At 45.3% G+C, this 24018-nt stretch overlaps 1 long non-coding RNA gene across 3 annotated transcripts in view; it reads left to right on the top strand.

The window, feature by feature from the left end:
* Window positions 1-24018, top strand: part of LOC138492759 (uncharacterized) — a 450582-nt gene that overhangs the window by 6564 nt on the left and 420000 nt on the right. The window lies entirely within an intron of this gene.

Below are 24018 nucleotides of genomic sequence, written 5' to 3'. Positions count from 1 at the left end.
GCGGGGTGGTGTACGCCGACTGCACTGGGTGGGGAGCACCACTACACAAGTGCATCGATGGTAGTGCACTACAAAAATTGTCACTTATTGTACATGTAGCAACTCTACAGTCTAGCAAACAATGAGAGCAGGTTTTATTTTATATAGAAACATTTGCAAATTGAGTCGCTTCCGGGGTCTCCCAATTTTGCAGATAATAGTGAGACTAAACATTTGCCCAGGATCACACACTTTATCTAAGCGGTGAAATCAGGATTTGGGCCCAGTGTGCAATGTAAGCAGCATTTCATCAGATCTCTTCCCACCTTTAATTCATATAATTACTTGTTACATTTTTGGGTTGTAAAACAATAATCAGTTGTATTGCAATGCCGTAAAGGTATGGCTTAAGAGTCTAACCTGACAATATATATGTTGTCATAAAAACATGTGACAGCAAAAGAATATGATTATAGCTCTAATTTTCTTCATCCAAAATGGAAAATTACAGTAGCACCCTGGACAGATATGTGAATCTAAAAAAAAAACGAATTGGGATTTTAAACCTGTATCCACAGTGAAATAAAATGTGCTGTGTGGGTGTCATCAGGAGGCATTATTCCACACAGCATGCATTCTTATCCTTCCGTCCTATTATCAGCCAGCATTTGCACATCCTAAGGGACAATAGTCCTGCCCCAGGCACTGGGTGCCTGGACCAGTGGACCAGCAACCTTTACTAGCTCTTTTTGTCATGCTTGGTAACACAAAGCAAACCTCATAGGGAGCGGCTGTGCTTCAAACAGGTGTGAACTATCACACGAAAAAGTGTGGCGTTCAGCTGGGAAGGCTTTGGAGAACGTATCCTTCTGCAGAGGAGGGGAGTCGGGGCCTTTAACAGTCCCGGGCAGGCTCTGGCAGAACGCAGGACCCAACTCACTAAATCCGGACAGTCCTGAAAAATCCGGGACGGTTGGCCCCTCTAAATGAGAATCGCTAAAAACAGGCCCTTTATCTGTAATGTCGTTTAATACTTGAATTAAACATGTAGAAATATATTATCACCACTGGGAAAAAATAACACCAGGCAGTGTGGATAATAGTGCAGAATGGGGTAGCTCTGGTGTGCCCATCCTGATCAAGAAACAGCTGAGAGGGGGCGGGGTGGGGGAGGCTGAGGCTGCCACATTCTCAAGCATGTGCTACAAATTACACCAAGCGTACCTTTAAACAGCGCCAGATTGCATGTGCCCAGTTAGCAATGCAGCGCCTCAGCTGCCTGGGTAATGCATTGTGCCCGGCAAGTAGTGCCAGATTCTATTATGCCAGCTACTGAAGCAGTGGTACATCACTGCAGTCCCAGCAATAACACCCAGCCAGCAAAGCCAGATGCCAATAACATCAATCCAGTGCCCAACCATCATTTATACAAAGTGACCAGGCGTGATCATGCCTGTATGTTTATATAGCGCTTCCTGACAGCTTTCTCCACATCAAAGAGCTGTAATAATTGTAGTTTCCTCGCACTCAATGTATCAAGCTGGAAAAAGGTGAAGGGCTGAGTCAGGCCTGCTGGGATTCAACCCTGTGACTGCACCGCTCACAGCCATCCATGGGCACATGCTTAGCTCACAGCCATCCATGGCACAGGCTTAGCTCACATCCATCTATGGCACAGGCTTAGCTCACAGCCATCCATGGCACAGGCTTAGCTCACAGCCATCTATGGCACACGTTTAGCTCGCAGTTATCTATGGCACATGCTTAGCTAATAGGTATCCATGGCACATGCTAGCTCACAGGTATCCATGGCACATGCTAGCTCACAGATATCTATGACACATGCTTAGCTCACAGGTATCCATGGCACATGCTAGCTCACAGGTATCCATGGTACATGCTAGCTCACAGCTATCTATGACACATGTTTAGCTCACAGCTATCTATGACACATGTTTAGCTCACAGCTATCTATGACACAGGCTTAGCTCACAGCCATCCATGGCACAGGCTTAGCTCACAGCCATCTATGGCACATGCTTAGCTAACAGGTATCCATGGCACATGCTAACTCACAGGTATCCATGGCACATGCTAGCTCACAGATATCTATGACACATGCTTAGCTCACAGGTATCCATGGCACATGCTAGCTCACTGGTATCCATGGTACATGCTAGCTCACAGCTATCTATGACACATGTTTAGCTCACAGCTATCTATGAAACATGCTTAGCTCACAGGTATTCATGGCACATGCTAGCTCACAGGTATCCATGGCACATGCTAGCTCACAGCTATCTATGGCACATGCTAGCTCACAGGTATCCATGGCACATGCTAGCTCACAGCTATCTATGACACATGCTTAGCTCACAGGTATCCATGGCACATGCTAGCTCACAGGTATCCATGGCACATGCTAGCTCAAAGCTATCTATGACACATGCTTAGCTAACAGGTATCCATGGCACATGCTAGCTAACAGGTATCCATGGCACATGCTAGCTCACAGCTATCTATGACACATGCTTAGCTCACAGGTATCCATGGCACATGCTAGCTCACAGCTATCTATGGCACATGCTTAGCTCACAGCTATCTATGGCACATGTTTAGCTCACAGATATCTATGACACATGCTTAGCTCACAGGTATCCATGGCACATGCTAGCTCACAGGTGTCCATGTTACATGCTAGCTCACAGCTATCTATGACACATGTTTAGCTCACAGATATCTATGACACATGCTTAGCTCACAGGTGTCCATGGCACATGCTAGCTCACAGGTGTCCATGTTACATGCTAGCTCACAGCTATCTATGACACATGTTTAGCTCACAGATATCTATGACACATGCTTAGCTCACAGGTGTTCATGGCACATGCTAGCTCACAGGTGTCCATGTTACATGCTAGCTCACAGCTATCTATGACACATGTTTAGCTCACAGATATCTATGACACATGCTTAGCTCACAGGTATTCATGGCACATGTAGCTCACAGCTATCTATGACACATTCTTAGCTCACAGGTATCCATGGCACATGCTTAGCTCGCTGTGATATCTTATCCATGGCCATCAACCAACCACGTCTAGATGTCTGTAACAGCATACAGAGGTTTCCTGCTACAACTGTGTCTCATATTCTATTACAGACAATGTACTAAAAGTACTTATATTATTTAAAATATATTTTAAACAATCTTTTGAAGTGTTCACGAATGACAAGAAAACAGGATGTCAGTTATATATTTTGGATGATGAAAGTATTTGTAGTGTTATAATTGGTTTATAACTGGGTAGCATATCCAGCTTCTTGTATTGTATTGGACTTGTCATAGATATAGCGCCTTTTGCCATTATTATAGTCTCAATGAGCTTATGGTGGGAACGCCCTCGGGGACCGAAGGCCAGAATGTTTGAGGTCATGCAGTAAGATTATAACGTGTGTGTGCATTGGACCAAATAAGGCTTGGTGAGGCTGGCCAGGCTCTGGTATTGTGAAACCCATGTGGTCAGGCATGTGGATGGGTGCTAAGAGGACAGGAGTCAAGGGATGGCGTGAGTACTAGAGAATCGTTATGTGTTCAGCGTGCCCGAATTTTGTCATAGGTCTGCGCTACATGCTGATGCCAGAGGTGTTGAAGCATAGGGCCTCATGACGACTTTGGCGGTAACCCTTAAATCCGGCGGTAGCGCTATTACCGCCGGATTTAAGGGTCCGCCAAATCAGGACTTCGGCGGATTTCGCCCCAGCTCTGAGCTGGGGTGAAATCCGCCGAAAATTCGCGCTCGGCGGTATTAGCGCGAAATTTCCCCATTGAGCCCAATGGGGAATGGGGCATTCCCGAATGGGCTCAAGGGGGAATGGGGATTGACATTACTGCCAAACTCGTGATCCGGCGCTATTAGCGCTGGGGAGTTCGGCGGTAGGGCAGATAGCGCCCATAGTCTGGTGTAAGTAGGTGAAAATTATGTGACCAGCATGACCACATTTTTTGTCATAGTCCTTGCTGTAATGTGATGAGGTCAGGTAGCTATGCCTGCAGTTAGTGTCCACTAAAGTGGTGCGTTATGCGTACCGAGCAGTTTCTGTAGTGAATTCATTCATTCATCTGTCATTTGTATAGTGCCTATAATCACAATTATGGTCCCCACGTGCTGTTGATTGAACACCCTCGGAAGGACAGGAGTCCAAGTTTGGAAAAATCGGAGGGTGCTATTGTGCATGTGTGCATTTCAGTCATGAACGTTATGTGAGGGTGGCCAGAAACCTGCTAGTCACCCATGTCTGACTGGTGTCTGGATGGGTGCAACGGGGGTATAGAATGCACTAATCACGTGGATTGTGTTTGAGGAGACAGATAATTATTTGGGAAGCTATAATTTGAGTATGTTGTTAAAGGTAGCTTCATTCTTATGGCAGAGGTGTTGTGCAGTAGTGTTTGAGTTATAAGTGTGTGTGAGTCTGTAAGTGTGGGTTAGTTGGGTGAGGACAGGAAGTGGTGGAGGTTGTCAGAGAGACCAGAGGCAGTGAGACCGATTGGAGTGCAGAGGCTATTGTTAAGGAGGGGGGTCTGTGGATTGTTTGTGTGAGAGAAGGCAGAGTTTGAGTAGTAGGGGCAGAGTAAGAGTAGGAGTAGTGAAGCAGAGTAGAAGTAGTGGTGGAGGTAGCAGTAGTTGGGAGTGTAGATAGTAGGCAGCGGGAGTAGTGGAATAGGGGGTGAAGGAATTAAGTAATAGTGTGGTATTTGGAAAAGAATAAATAAATATTCAACAAAAAAAGTAATAGTGTGGTAGTTGGTAGTAGAAGGGTGAGCAGGGCGCCATATCCTTGAGTGTCTTGAGGAAGTGACGGTAGTAAAGGGATAGTGTTAATAGCAGAGTATCAATAGTAGTAGAGGAATAGACAAAAGTGTGATAGTGAGTGGGGGACTAGGAGTAGCTATTGGCATAAAGTGAATCAGAGATTATAACTAGAGGAATAGCAGAAAGCAGGGAAGTAGAGTTGGAGGAAGGAGGGAAGAGACAGCAACGGAGGTAGAGGGATAGTTGGAGGTACAAGCGTAAGTAAGAACACAAGTAGGAAAAGAGGTAAGATCGAAGGCTGGAGGTGGAAAGACAGAGTTAGAGATTGGAGGGACTGTGATATGGCGGGAAGAGAACAGTTTAAGCGAATAGTATAATGAAGGATCAGGTACAAGAGGGTGTTAAAGGAGTGAGTGTGATGCTGGGCGAAAGAAGGCACCATTTATTATTCCCTGAGACTACTGAGCGGGGATAGCCGAGAGAAAGCTAGAAGATCCCTAAGGAGTCAGGTAGCCAACAATGTAGGAAAAAGACGAAAAACCCAGGAAGGGAAAGATAAATAGGGGTTACCGATTCTAGATCACAGATAGGGATGTCTGGGTTAGGGAGGCGGGGACAAGGCCAAGGTAGACCAGCGAGAGGGGTCCGGCCATAGCGCCAAATATCCCAAGCCCCGCTAGGCCCAGATGTCGTTGCTACAAGAGATACAGCTATCCCATCTTTAAAAACTTTTATTAAACACCCTTGAACTCGCTATCAGAGTCAGCGTGGTTCTTTAGTGCAGGCCCCCCTGTGACACACTATTTACAAGCATGAAGGGTAAATAGTGCAGAAATGAATCGCCATTGTTTAATAGGTGTGAGAAATCTGAAAGTGTCTCACCCGCTAGTCCCTGGGTATCTGTCATCCAGGTGGCCAGGACATGGCCATCACTATAGGACACTGTTCCTGGGGGTGGACCAGTGCAGGAGGATAACCTGGATGGGGGTTCTTCTGGGAGTGGAAGTTGGACACTGAAGGGTGAGATGCGGTATCCCCTTCCTTATGACACCTTTTCCCCATCCTGCCCAGTAGGATATTTAGAAACTCTCTCACCCCCGTTTTTCCAACGCAAACACTTTCTCACACCATGAGCAACAACAGACTAAAACAAGAGCTGTTTTCCTGACAAGTCCCAACACAAGGGTCAGGCAAAGTCAAGCAATTGCTGACAACTACACACACCTGACTGCCCTTTCCTTTCTCCACAGGAATAAAAGGCAGAGCACGAGAGCACACTCTGGGCAAGGCCAAACGCACGAGGAAGCAGCTATTCCAGGATGGCAGTTCAAATGGAGGAGAAAGGCGGCGAGACCTGAACGGACATCAAGGAGGGAGTTGCCCTTGCCCTTTTCAACCCAGACCTGCGAAGCCTCCGACAAAGGAAACATAAGACAGGGAATCGTAGCTGGTGAGTGCTGTGACGGATGTCAGAGGTATATGGAACCCTCCTGCACTGATAGCCAGGGCGGGGAGATGTGGTTGCCATCGTGGTACCATCCTTGACTCCAGCGGGAAAAGAAACACCAACGAGTCCAGCAGAGCAAGTGATTTGGAAGAACCTGATAGTGGATCGGACTGTGTTAGGATCAAGGTTGCAGTAGCAACATTAAGAAGATTAATAGAAAGACGTCTTTTTTTTTTAACACACTTGATACCAGAGATAGAGTGGTCCAGCGCCACTTGGGCGCTCATTTGAAGGTCTCTAGCTGGCACTTGAAACTACAAGTATCAAGAGGCCATAGGGAAGGCCAGCGTGAGGTGTCAAGGTGGCCATACAAGGGTCAAGCCAAACCCCTTGTACAATCGACAGTCCTTGACACGTTACAGAAGTTTTGACGATTATAAAATTGTTAACCTGACTGAGGGAATTGTGAAACAGGCGTTTGTGCCCAGCTGAGGGGAATGCCGTGCAAACTGTGATTTTGTGAAGCCTGCACTTGCCATAGGCTAACAGAGTGACCAAACTGCAAAGGTATCCTCAAAAGCGCCCGATATGGTACAACAAGGTGGTAAAAAGCAAAGGTCCAAAAAGGAACAGGCGGCATTTCATAGGCTCCAATATTTTTACAGAAAAATCTGTCTGCACAAAAGATGAACATCCCTGAGGATATATTTCAATGTGCTACTGTTAAACAAGACTTAAAATTGGCGCCCATATTCTTAAAACAACCTCAAAATACACCCCTGCACTACACGAAGAGCCAGCTTTAATTAGGGCATTGGCGGAGCCAGACCTAATTGATGGGAAATCCCCTGATTGCCTGAAAATATGGAATGGAGTTGGGAAATCAATGGAATTAAAGGAAGTACCTGAGAAAAACACCATTGGCGACCTTGTCTGTGGCGGGACCTTGAATCCCAAAGTGAATGCTGAGTAAGACATTTCGGATTTCGCGATTCCGAAAGTATGGCAGCAATTATTGGCTAATACCACCAATCATAAATCACTCAGTCGAAGTGTGATTTTGACACAGTTCAAAAAAGTGTCAAGTCTTTATGTTCTAGCCTCAAAAGATATAGAGGTTGTGACATTTCCACGCTATGGTAACTACTTCCTGGCAGAAGTTTGTCTTACATCGAGGAAAGCAAAGATGGCTATCCTGAATGAATGCATCAAGAGACTTCGAGACTGAAAGTCTTTGCTGAGATTGTAGCAGAGGCCAAGCAAAGGAAGTCTCAAAATTGGGCGGGGGGCGTCGAAAGCACCCTGCTCAGGGGAAGGATTGGTCTCGGAGAGATCTGGCCTAGATGCCACCAAGGTAGCTAATAGAGGATCTGCTCAGGAAAATGTCTTGACACTACTTCCAGAACTACTATCCCAAGTTCTAAAGAAACTGGGGGTGGGAGTTCAGTCCCTTTAGTCATGAGGCCATTAGAGTAGTAAGCTGTAATACGCCGGCTCCAGCATCTTTAAATCAAGAACTATGAGAGAGAACCTGTTTGTGCAAAATGATATCATTTTGCTCCAGGAAAAATGGCTGGTTAATCCTGTGGAAATTGAGGGATATACATCCCACTGCCTATCTGCATCACAAAAAGCGATGGGAAAACCATCAGGGGGCTTGTTGATGGCTTTTAAAAACCTCACAATTAAAGCTATAGTCCCTATTTTTAAGAACGCATTAGGAATTCAGGCACGCAAAATCCATTTAAAACATGTCATGCCAGACCCGGTTCTACTTGGAACCCCGCCTGTTCCGAACTCCAGGCCTTTTTGGCAATATTGGCTTCATTACTAGATAAAATTAAGTTGGACCATGGTGGAGCCAACATAATTCTCGCAGGAGATTTTAACACTGAATGCATTTACACAATAAGGGGGAAAGAGAAACTACCCCCGAAAAAGCTTTCTAAGAAGGGATGAACCTGGCTTGATTTCCTGGACTCCTGGGGGCTGAAAATGTTAAACATGTCAACCGGGGGAGAGCTAGATGTCAATGCCACATGGCATCGTGGTCAGTCATCATCTATATTAGATGACATATTTGTCTCTCCCGGTCTTTTCTCCCAGCACTCCTCCTTGGTTATAAAACAGGACGATGGAAGCGATCATTCTCGTTTAGAATTACGTTTTCCCTACCTGTCAGTGTCAGCTTCAGAACTTCACCCACAAAAAATAATAGGCAATAATACAAGCAAAATATGTCTGGACAAATATAGACAGGAAGGAAAAAAACGAAATAGTAGATTAAAAGAAATATCAGATTCCACCCTCTTAGACTACTGCCTTCCTGTTAGGGAGAGTTCTCCAGAATGGCTAATTTCCCGTACCTACTGAGTCCCTCAGCAGCTTTGCTGGATTTCTAGGATTTATTTGTTTCACCTGGTAAGAATGTGAGACTTTTTTTCCTACTCTTACATGTGTTTTGCTGTGTGTTGTGCATTTATATGTGTTCTTTGACTGTGGAGCCTCACCTACTATGTGTTACACAGCACCTTAAGTGCAGTGACACAGGGTTGTCTTTTTCAGACTTCCCACGTTAAACTCCATTTTCTGGGGCTGACTACTGTCTCCCAGAACATGTAAAGTTGCCATTGACTTTATTTTTTTAAATCACAGATCCAATACAAACTATCTTCCATAGAGTACTGGAAAGGGATAATAGTTATCCCTTTTTCTCTGTTTCTCATGGAACATTATATTGTTCCCCTTTCGTTAAGATTTGGCTGGTGGCAGTGGTACCTACCATTTTTTCCCTACCGCGGACTATGAAAATAGCCTTGGTATTGTTTTAGGCTAAGTTAGTAGCCTCGAACTTAAACCCGCTGGACCACTCTTATTTTATTTCGGTTCCGGCTGGGTTTATTCGCCATTTCTTTTTGTAAAGGTCTTTCTCGTTTTTTACTCTGCACGCCAAACCAGGTTTGGTTCCTTTCTTTGCCGTCCTTTGGCGGGATTCTGTTCAGAAGCCATCCTTAAGCGCCTGAATGTCTGATGGGGACAGGATGTGAGGGAGGGGTATGATTGGCTGTGGTGACTGTCCCGCCAGGGCAGCCACCCTGTTGTGCGATTGACAGCCAGGCTGTGTGAATGGGGGAAAACTGCATAAAAAGCAGGTCTCTGGGACTTGGAAGGCAGAGTCGCCACTGGATCGAGAGAACCGAAGAGAAGCTGAAAGAAGAGGACCACTACCACGACTGAACCTCCCGATGAAGCCCTGTTGCGGGTCGGAATCTCCAAACTTTGACGACACAGAAGACCTGCAAGGAATTTTCTTCCCTTGACCTGGTGGGACCAACCAGTTCGCCAAACACCAAGCAAAGCTCCCTCCCCTGGTCAAATTTGCTGTGCACAGTTACAGTGAACCGGATAGCCAGGAGGACCGGACCCTGTTTGGGTTTTAAGGAGTGCTCCCTTTATTCGTTGCTTTGCTCTGCTGCTGGTTTCTTCCCTGGGCAGTGCAGGACCCTCCAGTCTTCCTTCTTCATGTCAGTCTGACAGTCGTTTCAGGAACCGTGAGCCTGCAGGATCTGCCAGGAACTTCTGCCTCAGCTACAGCATTCTTCTTCTTTCAAGGTACTGTGCAAACCCAGTTGTTCGTTCTGTCTGACCGCGTGAAAGTGTTTTAAATCTTTCGCCAACCCGAGGGCTTGTCCTTCTCTACTCTTTTAAATAACCTTTCTTCCGACCAACTTCGTTTCAAACTCTTGGTAAAGACTTAACCGCGAACTACTCTGAACTGTGTGATCCTCTGCAAAGACTCTGTTCCATTAACATTGGCTCAGGCCTATTGATTTGATTTCCTCCAGGTAGCCCGCCGTTTCTAGATTGCCGTGCCTACTTAATTGTTGGGGCTGCTTAATTATGTATAACCTTGTCTTTACCTCCCTTTTAAATTGCTGGAGTGTCATTTTGCTCTCACTTCATTTTGAGCTTAACTTGTCCAGAATTCCTTGGGTGTTGTGTAGTATATTAAGAGTGTGATTTTCTGCTGCTTTACTTTAGTGAACTGTTTTACAAATGATGTGTAAATAAATATATATTCTTTTACTCAGAAACCTTGAGTCAGTGTTTGTTTGAACCATAGTAATTGCTGTCCTTTGTGTAACTTCTGATACTGCTCACTTTACTCTTGAGAAAAGTCTGGCTGCTCAGCCAGCGCTACCACTTTACTGTGAAGTAGAGGCTTGTACCTAAGGTGAATTTGTACTGTCACTTGTAGTCTTAATTGTGTGTGGTGTTCCCAAAGGGTACTGCATATGATTCTGCCTAACACTAACGGCTAAATTTCGTAAGTCGATATGGCCAGTCTTCCCTCCAAGTGAACCCGTGACAGGTCAACAGTATAGTCATGTACATTGTTTTGACGAAGAGACTCGGGAAAGGAAGAGGGCTCTTAGACTTAAAATCAAAAGCCTGAAGACATCGCAACCCAGTCTCTGTCAATACAGGTTGGAAGTTAAAAAAGCACGTCAAGCCATCAAAATTGGTCTAAAAACGAAAGAATGATTCGGATTCAACAAGTCGGAGAACTAATGCTGCGGTTGGTAAGTGAAAGCAATTCTAGAAATGTTTGGTCTGTTATTGGCCAATTGGAGACCAACTGCAGCAGTACTCTCTGTAATTTAGCCCCCGAACCCTATTGGGTGGATCATTTATCTAAAATATTTAAGAACCCTTGACCAGTGGCCAATAGCACCCAGCCAAATGTGCCCTGGCATTTATCATTCATGGAAGAGGACATCATGGACATCACAGCCAAGTCCTCAGTTTCTAGAGCGGCAGGCCCGAATGGACTGACATATCAGGTACTTAAAAACAAACCAGGGATCTGGTCCAGACTTCTGTACCATCTTTTTAAGGACATACTCAGGCAGCGTCAATTCCCATGGAAGACCGCAATAATCATACCATTCTTCAAGGGGGGCGATAGACTAGATCCGGCGAGTTATCGCCCCATCGCCCTCCTTGATACAGACAGCAACAATTTTATGAAATTGTTATTGAGGGAACTCACCGACTGGGTAGATACTGCACAGATCATATCCTGTCATCAGACAGGCTTCAGACCTGGTATTTCTACTACTCGGAATGGCCTTATTCTAAATCTGGTGAGTGAACGAACAGTGGCTAAGGGTGAACCCCCACTTTATGGTGCCTGGGTAGATTTGTTGAAAGCTTTCGACCAGGTCGATAGAGCACATCTGTGGAGAAAACTGAAGACATGGTGGATCCCGGAGTCGCTCTTGGCAATGCTGATTGAGTTCCACGGGGACACACTTGTTGAGAGTGCGCCTGGACGAACAAGGGCACCTCTCGGACCCAATCAGAGTAAAGACAGGAGTCCGCCAGGGGTGTCTGGTTGCACCGCCTTTTTTCAACTTGTTTCTGGCGGACTTGGGTGACTCCCTGGAATCCAAGCGAACAGTACCTGTTAGTCACTAACAGGAGACCCACATATGCACTCCTATAGGGATGTAACCAATCCCAGGTTGGTTGTCACACAGGTGTTCTGGGGCGTACCCAATAGTGGGGTGGATGGCCCAAAACAAGTGTTGGAGTTAGATAATATTATTGTTAACATTCATCATGACTTCAAATTTAGCAGGGAAACATCAATACATTATTTACAGTTGATTTTCTGCGTAACTACATGGGTGTCAGAGTGTCTCACAACAAAATTGACGCCACAATAGTGTACTTGTGCATTATTCTTTAGTAAATATAAACATAAAAGAGGAACGTCCATTTCAATTAGCCATTGACAAACAATTTTTCTATTGTTATTTATACAAAACAAACTCAAAACAAGATAATGAGGTACATAATTGTGTTTGTATTCCACACAATTGCATCATCACCGAAATCTTAATTTTAAATCTAAATCTAATAGGCTCCTCGTGGTGTAATGTAGTTGCCAACGCGTTTTGGATTTTAAATCCGTCTTCAGGGCTTAGTGCCTATTGTTCATTGCAGAATTAAGTTATTTTCCTGTGTCCTTAGTGTGTTCACTCTATGGGACCTATAGATAATATAGAGCGTCTTAGTGTCAAACATATTCCTCGTTGTGTTAGACTGAGAATATTTGCATTTTAAATGTTACTGACCTCAGGGTCTCGGTGGCCAGTGCATGTATACGTGTCCAATCATCATACTGCCAGTCACCGAGGCTGGCTTCAGGATCTTAATGAAGTTGCAGCAACCAGCGCGTGGCTGCTGAGTGAGTGGTAGAGCAATTGTAATCGGTCCGATGTAAACGTAAAACAAATGGATTTTGTTACTTGAGCCGTGTGAGCCAAACATGGCGTTACAGCTGCTATGCTATGGGTGTCAAACTACCCCTATTCGTGCATCATACTGATATGAGTCCACATTGCCGTTCAAGCGGTTGTATTCAAGAACATGATTTCCTAGGTAGCATGATTCATATACCAAGTTCGGGCTTACCTTGTGAAGGTTTTGACCACCCGTTCAGTCGCCGGTCCCAGCGTTCACTTGCGGGTGAATGTGTATAAAATGTTAGCCATGGACAACCCACACATGCGCGTGTGGGTCCACGGCGTCCATCTTGGTGTGGGAACGTTGTTATAGCAACGTGCCACGCGTGAGCTATGTTAGTTCCAGTCCTTTCATACAGGAATGTAAAACGAGATTCTAAATCTCAGACTGCCCCTATGTCAATTATTCAGGAGCAGGTGTATTGTTTATGGTGCCAGGGAGAGGGGCTCGTATCCGAACAGTGTCGGTCGGGTGCCTCGTCCCTGTACAATTCGTGAATGAGGAACCTATGTAATAACGATAGTCTCAGGGAGAAAGGTGCATATCCGAACCAGGTCGGTCGTATGCCTCTTCCCAGTGCAATTTAAGGCTAGTTACATTTCCAAACATCCTAAGGCTGTTCGGGAACGGTGCAACATTGTCGACCCTCCTTGTTGTGGAGACCCTGCAGTATCACCAGAGTTCACAATTGCATTGAAAACCTATTATTATTTTTACAACATATGATAGTTGTAGTAGACATTGGGCATGACGATGTGTAAATCAATCAAATTCATTTGCTTGAATGGACTTCTCAAGTACTTCTCAGGTACTACCCTATTCAGGTGATTACTGCTGCTTACAATTTTGTACCGTATATACAGCGTATTTGGACAAAACAATACCATAACTCCAACATTAATGCACCTTCATATAAAAAAAACAACATCGAAAAACGTTGATATTAAAACAACGTGTTCATAGACCAAGTCGTCCAACCGTTCTACAGACCATCAGGTCCATTTATACTCACTAAAGATAAACCAGGAGCCCACCTGAACAAATGGTTCACTCCCGAGCTCAAAATACTGCGAAACGCCAAACGTATGCCGGAAACTACCTGGAGAAAAACTCCCAACCCAGCCAACAGAACGTGTTTTATGGTAGCATCCTCTACCTATAAAACCGCTATCCTCAGAGCTAAAAAAGAGACATACAACACTAGAATTGACAATGCCAAATCAAGAACAAAGGAGCTCTTCACCATCCTAAGGGAACTAGAGTCCCCCTCACCACCCTCAGAAACTTGCATGAAAGATGCAGACTGGTGCAAGAGAATCCAAAAAGCATTGGCAGACAAAATCACCATGCTACAATCTAAAATCGAACTGAAAAAATCCACCCTAGGCCTAAGAGCAAACCATCTACCACCTTATAGTAAAACTCCCACCTGTCCTCCCTTCTCCTTCACCCCTGTCTCAACGAAAGAAGTGGAAAGCATCATAAAAGGCCTCAAACCTTCCAGATGCCAAGGGGACTCATGCCCAGCTACCATCATTCAGGAAGGTGCCAATGATTTGGCCCCGTTCATGACAGCCCTAATTAACGCCTCCTTCAAATCTAGCTCAGTCGCCAATAGCCTCAAGGAGGCTTGGGTCATGCCTCTCCTAAAAAAAACGAATCTAGATCTTAACATCCCTACCAATTTCAGGCCCATCACCACAGTACCTTATATCCTGAAGATCCTAGACAGGGTGGCTTATCTGCAAATCTAGAAGCACTTTGAAGAAAACAACCTCCTTGGCCTGAGACAATCTGGTTTTAGGCCAAGGCACGCAACAGAGACAGCCCTTCTGGACCTAAAAATCCAGATGGACGAGGCAAAGGACAAGGGAAATCTAGCCATTCTCCTTCTGCTCGACCTCTCGGCAGCCTTCGATCTCGTAGACCATCAGATCCTCACGGAACATCTGGCGGCCTCAGCTGCTTTTTCCAGTCAGGCGACCGCATGGGTCCAATCGTTCCTAGCGGACCGAACTACACAGGTCTTCTCGACTGGGACCTTAGCCCTCCCCATCCCCATCCTCTGCGGCGTCCCACAAGGCTTGTGTGTCTCGCCGACCTTATACAATATCTTCACAAAGCTGTTGTTCGACCGACTGGACAACCTCGGTGTCACATACACTAATTATGCTGACGATACCCACGTTCTCATCTCCCTATCAGGATGCTATGTAGAGGATTCCGCATGGATTAACAACCTCTACCTGGAAATCCAAGCTTGGATGGCAGAACATGGCCTATGCCTTAACGACGAGAAAACTGAGCTCCTTCTCGTTGGTTTCCAACCCCGGCTAAACAAACTGGACCCCGGTTACGCCTCTTTCAACATGGATGGCAATCTAATCACAGTGGTAACAGAAATCAAAACCCTAGGGGTTTACTTGGACTCCACTCTCTCGCTCAAAAAACAAGTTAACGCGACAGCCTCCTCTGCGGCTTACACCAACAAGCTCATTAATGCATGCAAAGCCTTCCTCTCACTGGCCAGCTGTATCACTCTAGCCAGAGCGCTAGTGCTCTCAAAAATTGACTACTGTAATACTCTCTTCCTTGGTACTACAGAGCGTAACCTTAAACTACAAGTGCTTCAGAACAATGCCCTGAGAGCGGCCTTGAGTATCCTGCGGCACTCTCACATATCCAGCCACAGGCAAGATGCCCATTGGCTCCCGGTTAGAGACCGAATCACCTTAAGATCTCTCGTGATAGTCCACAAATGCCTTTCCAATGACGACCCCAAGTACCTGGCAGTCAAGTTCAACAAGCGCACATCATCCAGACCTACCAGAAGGCCATATTCTCATTGCCTAACCATCCCTACATTCTCCCTAAAAAAAGCTGCCAGCTCCAGTTTCCAAGTCCTTGCTGCCAAACTGTGGAACGCTTTACCCCTGAACCTTCGAGCTGAACCATCCTTCTGGACGTTCAGAGCAAAAACGAAGTCCTGGCTCGCCAACAAGATTTCCCCCTCTGTTTGACTCACTAACCAATCTTTTACTCCTCCTGTGTGTGCCACCAGACCACTCTGTAACCCGGTCTTATGCTCTTTCTGTTATATCTGTATGTGCATATTCTTGCTGTAACGTGCTCTAAGTCTCCGGCGCCCAGTTACTTCAGGGTTCGGCGCGCGGTATTAATAAATAAACTAAAACTAAACTAAACTACATGGAGCACACCAACCCACCCTCAAAGTTCAAAGAGTGCCCAATTCTCCCTTGCACATGCTGGAGGGAAAAATCTAACAAAACACATGAGGTCGGATTCACAATTCATTCGTGTGGGATATATGCAATCTAGGAGGTCTATCCATAGCACCTCCCTTTGCAGTAGTTTTCTGTTCAGATCTCCACCCCTGCTACCCAATGTGACTTATTCAAGAATTACGCATTTTAACGTGCAAATGTGTGGCGGGCTTCCAGAAAGTGCATAGCCACCGGTGATTTAGAGTTTCTTGTGCTTATATTAGATTTATGACTGTTCCGTCCACCGGGTTTTCGCTTTCCTTGTGGTCATACCAACATAGTAAAAGCCACAAGGGCATTTCAGCGTGTAGATCACATTTTTGGAGTCACATGTGGGCGAATGTCTCAACGTGATCGGTTTGCCAGAATGTGGATGCGTAATGGTGTTGCCAGTGATTATGTTGCCACAATGTTGGCAGTTGAAGCATGGTTGCGTACCTTTGAATATCCTCCTATTAGGTTCAGATGTACGTATCTCTGCATTGATCAGACTACTTCATAGGGATTTGCTGTTACGGTATGCTAACGTTGGTGGCTCCCTGAACAAAGGTTGTAATGTGGGGTCCATCTGCAGTGCAGTTGTAATGTGGGGGCCAGTTTGTTCTGATGATCCCTTTGATCTTACGGCTCTGTATGGAGTGTGTTGTGACGTATACCAGGGTTACTCCTTGCTTTGGTGGTTTAGGGGTAAGGAGTGTATCTCTCTCAATTGCGTCTACTCTTGATGCTATGTCCAAAATAAGAGCAGGGCCATAGCCCCTTTTCCTAAATTTCATCCTTACGGTGTCTGATTGTTGCCTGTATTCATCCATTTCTGAGATATTTCTTCTGTAGCGAAGGAATTGTCTCAAAGGCTCGTTTTCAATGGTGCGTTTGGGATGGAAACTTGTAGCCATCAATAGGCTGTTACGGTCAGTGATCTTGGTGTATATTCTGGTTTCCAAGGAATTGTTCTTATTGTAAATTTCAACATCAAGGAAGTGAATGCTTGTTTTACTTGTGCAGGTTGTAAATTTGATGCGTGGATGCATGTTATTCATCATCTCAAACAAATTCATGAGTTCTTCTTCTGGACCTGACCAAATAGCGAAAATATCATCGATATACCGGACAAAGAGTGGGAGGTGTTGTGCCCATCTGGGCGAGCTGAGGATATTCTCATGTTCCAGGTAATACATAAATGCATTGGCGTAGGTGGGTGCCATGGCTGCTCCCATGCTTGTTCCTGATAACTGAAGATAATATTGGTCTCCGAATTTAAAGAAATTGTTCACTAGAACTAATTTTAGGAGGGTAAGGATGAACAGTCTGTCACCTTGCAACTAGGTGACATGTAATAATAGCCACTGCTTCAAGACCTGCTTCGTGCACAATATTAGTGTAAAGGGACGTGACATCCATCGTAAAGAGAGTGTCCCTCCCTTCCATAAACTTGATGTTTTTCAGTCTGTTAAAAAAGTGCATGGTATCACGTATGTAGGTTTCTGTGGTCTGTATCAGTGGTTGTAGCACTTTATCCAAGTATCGCGCTGAAGGGGCACCTGAGGGGCCCTCGAATGTGGAAACAAGGCACAGTCACCACACACGAATAGATACGCCAAACACGAGTTTCTGTTCCCAAAATCTAGGGTTTATTGCAATACAAATAGTCCCAATTGGCCAAGTGGTCCCACGCCCTGCGACGTGTGTCTAACAGACCTCGGGGGACGCAAGCAAACAAGAGTCGTACATCAGTTACATATATACAAAAAGAACACCTTACAATCAGCAATGACACAATTGATGCCACCCCCAATTAATTTCCCTCTACATTAGAGGCGATGATTGACCATTATGACAAATATGACACTTCAGACCACCATATTTAGTAACAGGTTGCAATCTCCATTTTTACAGACACCATTCTTTGTTTGCGAGAACACAGCGTTTCTGTTTTTCATAGGCAAGCTGTGCGTAGGAGACTGGGACATACCAGGCCTTCCTATCTTTTCTCGCTCTAGGAGTCAGCCTGCTCTCCGGGGCCTCACTGGGCTCAGGAAGGGGGGCCATAAAGAAGAACATAATTCAACTCTTTAAATGCTAGTTTCGTACGTTGCTATTCTTTCAAGAGACTTGCTGGCATTCATGTACTGATTAAATGCCTCTCTCCCTGTCCTCAAGGATATATGAGGGAGGGAATCGGGCATTTCTGTCTGGCTCTCCAGCGTGATGTTTCAACATGTTTTCATAGCCTTGGACCATTGAAGCGAAATAATATCTACAGCAAAGCAGTTTTACATGAGGCAAAGTGGCACCGTTAAAGAGAACAGAGAGAAAACAAAATGGCGATTCTAGTCTTTTTAAAACGGCCGCACTCTAGTTGAGCCAATAACTATGTAATAACTAATGAGCGTTTATTCTTAACACTTTAAATGAGGCGATTGGTCTTCGGCCAACCAATTATCATAGATCTCCTTCCACTCAAGGGGTGTCCAGTTTTTCTGGACTGACAGCGCTAGTGGTTCCAGAAAGCTGTTGGTGGCAGCTATTATAGTTCTCCCCAGGGGTTTGTCCAGCTTTTTATGTATCTTTGGTAGGATGTACAATACAGGAATGATAGGGTGTTGACTCTCCAGGTATTTAGGTGTTTTTGCAGAAATGACATCTCGATCAAGTCCTTCATCCAAGACTTGTTGGATTAATGTACGGATCTGTTCAGTTGGATCACATGGAATCTCTCTGTAGGTTTCGGAGTCAGCTAGTTGTCTCTGTATCTCTTCGAGGTAATCAGATTTATTCATGAGGACGAGTGCTCCCCCCCTTGTCCGCAGGCTTGAAGATTATATCTTCTTTGTTCAGCAGATTCCTAAGTACCTGCCTCTCTTGTTTGGAGAAATTGCCTTGTCTCTTAGTATTAAATGATAGTTTCTTCAGGTCTTCCCATACTGGGGGTCATTCCGAGTATGGCGGTAGGGGGTTAACGGCACTGGTAAGGATGCCGGTGCCATTAACCCCCTACCGCCACATTCCGGGGTCCCTTAGCGGGTCCCACCAGGACCGGCTGGTCTGACCAGCCGTCCTTAGCGGGACCCGTTAAGGGACCATGGAGCTAATAACGGGCCCTCTATTTGCGGGCCCGTTATTAGCTCCTTCCCCATTCCCATTGAGCCCTATGGGTGCTCAAATGGGAATGGGGAATGGTTTTCGAAATGGGGACTTACCGGGTCCGCATAGGTTGGAATGTACCGGTAAGTCCCCATTCTGACTGACTGGACCCGGGCCCAAGTTTGGAGGCAGCCATGGTGCTAATAGCACCATGGCTGCCTCCAAACTCGGAATGACCCCCACTGTCTTTTCAAACTTGTCAGTACATGATTTTGTGCAGGTGGATTGAATGTGCTTTTAGGTGGTATTTCGAGGAATTCAGATGGTTCATCTTCTCCTTCTTCCATTTCCAATCCACTGAAGGAAACCTTTAATTTCAATGTTCTCATCAATTTTAAGAAATCTATCTTTTCTCTGAGGAGATTGCTGCTATGTTCGGGGACAAAAGAGAGCCCTTTTCTCAGAACTCCTAGCTCTAATCGTGAGAGCGCGTAGGAGGAAATGTTGACCACTATGTCTTCTTGTTCACTGGTTTTTTCCTTTGTGGATTTTTTCTTTTTTCCCCTTCTGGTTGGGCCTTTTCTAAAAAACCACTGGTACTTGCTTCTGCTCTTGACTCGTTTGGTGGTGCAGGGGTGTCCTTGTTATTACTTTCTGGTGCTCCTTCGAGTTCTGCACTTGATGCTTCCGATGAGGTGGTCTCTGTGTTTATCGGACCTGTCTTCGGTGTCCGTGTTCTCAGAGGTCTGTTAGGATGTTGTCTGTAGTATTGCTGCCAGGTATAGACTATTTCCAACTTGTAATCCTGGGTGTCTCTTCTGAATTTTCTGATTTCTTTGGTCTCCAGTTCCTGCTTGTATCTTTCCAATGTATTATTTGTGTCCTCAAGGATGTGTTGTAACTGTTGTCCGGTAATACCTTTACTAACATCTGACTTAATGATCTCTTCGTCTAATGATTCCAAGTTCTTAGCCAGTTCTTGTATTGTAAGTAGAATCAGGTCCAGGCTGCACTTATTGAGTATTTGTCTCCACCGTTTCACAAATTCGGGATTCTCCTTGCAGAGGGTTGGTTCCAAACGGACTCTTAGGCCACGTGGGATTCTTTGTGCTTTATGGTACTGTTCCAATGTGGTCGCATGAAGTTTGAGATTAATTACACGTCGAATCTTCCATTCTAGTTGTCTAATGAGATTTTCCAGTTTCTCTGTTGTTCGAAGCTCGTCGCCAGTGGTTTTAATTAAATCGAGGATCCTCTTGGCCTCTTCTTCACTGAACCCGAGGGTCTCAGCCCTATTGGTAGTAGTCTGGTCTATTTGTGCAAAGCACATTGCAGCATAGGTTTATTGTTCAACTCTGGGTGGTGTGCTCCCCCTCAATTGTGGCCATACAAGTGGTAGCAAAGAGAGATAGGGGGGTAGAGGGGCACAACGTGATAAGTAGGCCCGTTACGTGTTGTACCAAAAGTACAGGGGCTGTCCTTAAATGTTCTTGTGTCACAATGTGTAGATATAATCAGACGATTATTTCAGGTGCAAATGGGTCAACCAGTCTCAAGGCCACCTAAGACTGTACAGAAGAACCAAAGCGAACAGTACCTGTTAGTCACTAACAGGAGACCCACATGTGCACTCCTATAGGGATGTAACCAATCCCAGGTGTTCTGGGGCGTACCCAATAGTGGGATGGATGGCCCAAAACAAGTGTTGGAGTTAGATAATATTATTGTTAAAATTCATCATGACTTCAAATTTAGCAGGGAAACATCAATACATTATTTACAGTTGATTTTCTGCGTAACTACATGGGTGTCAGAGTGTCTCACAACAAAATTGACGCTACAATAGTGTACTTGTGCATTATTCTTTCATAAGTATAAACATAAAAGAGGAATGTCAATTTCAACTCACCGACTGGGTAGATACTGCACAGATCCTATCCTGTCATCAGACAGGCTTCAGACCTGGTATTTCTACTACTCTGAATGGCCTTATATTAAATCTGGTGAGTGAACGAACAGTGGCTAAGGGTGAACCCCCACTTTATGGTGCCTGGGTAGATTTGTTGAAAGCTTTCGACCAGGTCGATAGAGCACATCTGTGGAGAAAACTGAAGACATGGTGGATCCCGGAGTCGCTCTTGGCAATGCTGATTGAGTTCCATGGGGACACCTTGTTGAGAGTGCGCCTGGACACACAAGGGCACCTCTCGGACCCAATCAGAGTGGAGGGAGGAGTCCGGCAGGGGTGTCTGGGTGCACCCCTTTTTTTCAACTTGTTTCTAGCAGACTTGGGTGACTCCCTGGAATCGTCTGGTTTGGCCAGCCCTGTGATCAATGGAAGGAAGATCCACTGGCTGGCCTACACAGACGATATAGTCCTGTTGGACAGGACTGCAATAGGCCTGCAGTGGCTGTTAACAGGGCTGGGAGAATATTCCAGAGAAAATTGTCTGTCCATTAATCCACTGAAATCCAAAATTGTAGTCTTCAAACATATACAGAAAAAAGTACAATACTCCAACTGGGTCCTGGAAACTGACATACTCCCACGGGTAGGAGACCTGATCTATTTAGGATATTGAATACATGCTTCCCGGCAATTTACAAGGTGGAGGCAGACGTGGAGATTAAGACTTTACAACTTATCCCCCAGATGAAGAAGATATATACCAAATATTGTAGGTTTTCAATTCTCCCTTTAATTAGGTTCTTTAGGGAGAAGGTGATACCAGTCATCCTTTATGGTTTAGAGACTAAGCCTCTACTTTATAATACAAAGTGGGATAAGTTAGAATCGCTCATCTGTAAAAATGTTTTGTGTCTGCCGATGAGTACACCATCTTGGAACCTGAAGTTCGAACTAGGCTTGAATTCCCTAGACTCCTTAGCAAGCTGGAAGTTACCATCACTCAGATAGTCACAGCAGAAAGCAACTCACTGTATGGGGACGTCAAAGCTCATCTGGAATGCTCGAGATCAGAGCATCTGAGCCACTTGGAAATAAAAGTCAAGGACTTCTTGTTAAAACACGATCTAAACCTCGAGACATTGATCAATAACCCCCAGAAAGTTAAAACTGTTGGTTCGATAGGAGATTGGATTAAAACATTTGCAAAGGTTATAAATGCGATTCTGCTTAACGCCTTCCAATCTGTGGATATAAAGTTGGGGTCTCTAGCGAAATACTTGATAAAATTCCCGGATAGTCAGGTAAGGAATAATTTCTTAAGGGTAAGATTGAACCTACTACCAGTCGGGAAGTGCTTGCACAGCGAAGGCAAGAAGAAGATTCACACACACTGTGTAAAATATGTGTGACACCCTCAAACCAAACCCTGAGGCACCTGCTAATGGAATGTTCAAACCCTGAGGCACCTGCTAATGGAATGTGAAGGAACCTGGAGGCACCTGCTAATGGAATGTGATGGAACCTGGAGGCACCTTCTAATGGAATGTTCAAGCCCTGAGGCACCTGCTAATGGAATGTTCAAACCCTGAGGCACATGCTAATGGAATGTTCAAACCCTGAGGCACCTGCTAATGGAATGTGAAGGTACCTGGAGGCACCTGCTAATGGAATATTCAAACCCTGAAGCACTTGCTAATGGAATGTTCAAACCCAGAGGCACCTGGCAATGGAATGTGAAGGAACCTGGAGGCACCTGCTAACTGCTTCTGCTTTCTCTCTCCCTCTCCCCTGCTGAACAGCTAATTAATTCTTCACTGAAACTGCACTGATCCTGCAACTGGACCACTCTAAACGGCCTCTGTCCTTGGCCCAGCCACTCTCCACTTGCACTGATGCCCTGGAACCCCTTTGCACTGCGGGACTGTCTCTGTATACCTACAGCCCCCCCCTTCCCCAGCACTTGCTCTGCACTTACCTCGCACTTGCCACCAGCTGGCCCTATTTATTTATTACTTTACGCCACTTACCTTGTACTGCACTTCCCCCCCTCCCCTTCCCCTTGCACTTTCCCCCTCCCCCACCCCTGCACTTGCGCGATCTGAATGACACCTGGCCTAGTAGGATCGTTGTCTGTCTCCCCTTGTCCCTCCCCTCCCTGCTTCGTCGCGCCTTGAAACACCTGTGTATAGGCGCGTTACAAATATATCATATCATATCAAATCTTTTACCTGGGCTACAAACAAAGGGGCTGCTGCGCTTGAGTCCTGCCACCCAAATGCACCAGCCAACTCGGCGGGTGGCCAGTAATATAATGCACAGTTATGATGCCATAAGGAAACCTGTTCATGCTGGCTCGATGCCAGTAAAACATGTACAGTAATGAACCATTTCCTTGTTTGGCCGCACCTTCTCCACCCAATATGTCTTTGCCTTTAACACCAGTAAAACATGCAATGCCACAGTAAGTAAACGCATGTTTGCTGACTGCATGTGTGCCCCCAATCTTCTCATGTAAGAACACACATCATATTGGCCTTACTCCATATGCGAGTAATAAATGCCATGCCAAAGAAAGGAAATGCCCGGCCTGTCTGCCCCATTGCGCTGGAAACCCCCAGCCCTTCTCCATGTAGTAGCATATTCATCAAGTGGGCTTTGCCCAAAAATACCAGTAAAATATGTATGAAAACATCCATGATACAATGCCCCTTGCCTGGGCCCCAGCCTCAATTACATGTACCTTTTTACTAACCGTGAACTCGTTCTCAAAGCAGTGAACTCTAAGCCCGCTTTTAAAATGTACTGCACCTGCACACAACACGCGTTGTGGCACTGGGTTTCTGACGCGCCAAGACTGGGAGATAGAGCCAGTGTAACGTCGAAAAATGCTCATCGTCGAAAAATGCTTGGGGTGCTACTGCGCATACGTGAATTTCAATGGCAAAGCAAAATCCGACGGTACATGCCAATGATCATTTAGCTGCATTTGGACTCTTTAATGTTTTGTGAAGAGATTTTAACCTATTGCATTTGTCGGTTTTCTTTTCTGCTGCATTAACACTACTCTGTTTAAATATTTGGTTTATTATTTTTGCTTTCATTAGATTTTAAGTCTTTCTGTTGGCCCGTGATTCCTTCGCCTGAACGTTTTCTCTTCAGTGTTTTTTTTTTATTATAACAGAT

The sequence above is a fragment of the Ambystoma mexicanum genome, chromosome 10 (assembly GCF_040938575.1).
Source record: "Ambystoma mexicanum isolate Mex_15411 chromosome 10, UKY_AmexF1_1, whole genome shotgun sequence".
NCBI classification, from domain to species: domain Eukaryota; kingdom Metazoa; phylum Chordata; class Amphibia; order Caudata; family Ambystomatidae; genus Ambystoma; species Ambystoma mexicanum.
This window is presented reverse-complemented; position numbering and strand designations above follow the sequence as displayed.